Raw genomic sequence first — 1,928 nt, 5'->3', positions numbered from 1 at the left:
CAGATCCAGAGTGGCACTGGGCAGATCCAATCATTTTAGACTTCAACAGACACCCGCCTTCAAGTGAGTTAACGTTTGTCAATTGATTAGGTCCAGACTCTCTGTACAAATGAAATGAAATGAAGTGAAGTACGAGAGTCTGGTAGAACCAGGCTAAGCTTTTCTCTGCCTGCTCCTTCAATTAAGAAGAAGGATGGTTTAATATGAAACACAATTTTATACAATATATAAGTAGGGGGTCCCCGCTCCATCTCTCCGTCAGTTTGGAGGTCCTTGGCCGGGAAAACGTTGAAGACCCCTGGCTTACATTATGATGTTATGAACAAATTCAGACCGACAAGAAGCCGCCGACGGGAGGAAGAGAGCAGGGATCGGTCTCAGCCTCTCTCACCTGGCTGCTACCCCAAAGAACTACAGCAGATGGCTTCATAATGCATGCCCCGAAGAGACCACCACGGCTCAACCCTAGGATGGATGATTGAGTTCGAGTGCGGAATGGCTACCTAAACAGTTGACCGTCGACGACTAAATGAGGGGGCACCCGGATTTGAACCGGGGACCTCTTGATCTGCAGTCAAATGCTCTACCACTGAGCTATACCCCCACCTGTTGGCCGTAAGGTCGTAGACCAAAAAAATTACTCTCGAGTGAACCAGCTTTCATTTGAGAAGCAGAGATGTGCTCATTGATGTTCTAGCTGCTTTGGCGGGGTCAGCACTAGTTGCACACCTCTATTCTGTGTTAAAATAGAAAGAGGGCGTTGGAATATAGTTAATTATCATATAAACACACATTTATATAAGCCTTTCCCTTTTTCTAATTTAAGATTTTTGCAACAGTGAATGTTTATTTTCCATAAATAAGCTATTTGTAATTCAACTGAAGCGTTAGAACGAAGTTCATTATTTCTTTTCTACCGTTTAATTTTTATACGATTGAGAAAATTGAAATACGGTTATAGAACAGTGATTACTTGTAAGGATTACAACCACACCAGGAACGGGACATTAAAGTAATGCCAAACCTTTTATTTAGTCAACAGCTATTGGGTTAGGGTTAGTGCTTTATGTCGAAGAGTAGTATAAAATGAAAAGTAGTTATGAGACATCACATAGATTAGGAATAGGCAGTAAAAACATGGTAAGAAAACAAACATCAGGTGTTAAAAAACACAATAGATCAATAATAGTATTATCTTTTAGCAGCAGCATACATATTAAATAGATTCACATACAGACAAAACAACATACAACAAAGTTTGATAAACATTTCGTTTGCTACAGGGATGGCTGATTAAATTGATAGAACTTTGTTTTTTACACACATGTGCTTACTCCCATGAGTTCACCATATATATCCTTCTTCAGTACCAGAAGTAAAACATTAGTTATGGTCAATATCCTTCCTTATGGGGGGGTTAACGTAGGGCCCCTGTAGGAGTTATGTTCTCAGAACTCATGGGCAGCGACTGCATTATTCCTCACAAAGGCGTCACCCATGTACGGAAATCCAACGTATGTCCACTGCGCTTCATTGTTGATCAATAACAATTTAAAATAAAAAAAGATCGCCATAAAGCTGTGGTGGCATCAAGGCTAATGGGACAGTGGTGGCATCGAGGCTAATGGGACAGTGGTGGCATCGAGGCTAATGGGACAGTGGTGGCATCAAGGCTAATGGGACAGTGGTGGCATCGAGGCTAATGGGACAGTGGTGGCATCGAGGCTAATGGGACAGTGGTGGCATCGAGGCTAATGGGACAGTGGTGGCATCGAGGCTAATGGGACAGTGGTGGTATTAAGGCTAATGGGACAGTGGTGGCATCGAGGCTAATGGGACAGTGGTGGCATCGAGGCTAATGGGACAGTGGTGGTATTAAGGCTAATGGGACAGTGGTGGCATCGAGGCTAATGGGACAGTGGTGGCAT

General features: G+C 43.0%; 1 non-coding gene across 1 annotated transcript; it reads right to left on the bottom strand.

Moving 5' to 3' along the window:
- Positions 1–532: 532 nt before the first annotated feature.
- On the bottom strand, positions 533–604 carry trnac-gca (transfer RNA cysteine (anticodon GCA)). The gene has a single exon. It is a non-coding gene; the product is annotated as a tRNA-Cys (tRNA).
- Positions 605–1,928: the final 1,324 nt, after the last annotated feature.

This window comes from Gadus morhua, chromosome 5, assembly GCF_902167405.1.
Source record: "Gadus morhua chromosome 5, gadMor3.0, whole genome shotgun sequence".
Taxonomy (NCBI): Eukaryota; Metazoa; Chordata; class Actinopteri; order Gadiformes; family Gadidae; genus Gadus; species Gadus morhua.
The sequence above is the reverse complement of the archived record's forward strand: the minus strand, read 5'-3'. Positions and strand labels throughout refer to the sequence as shown.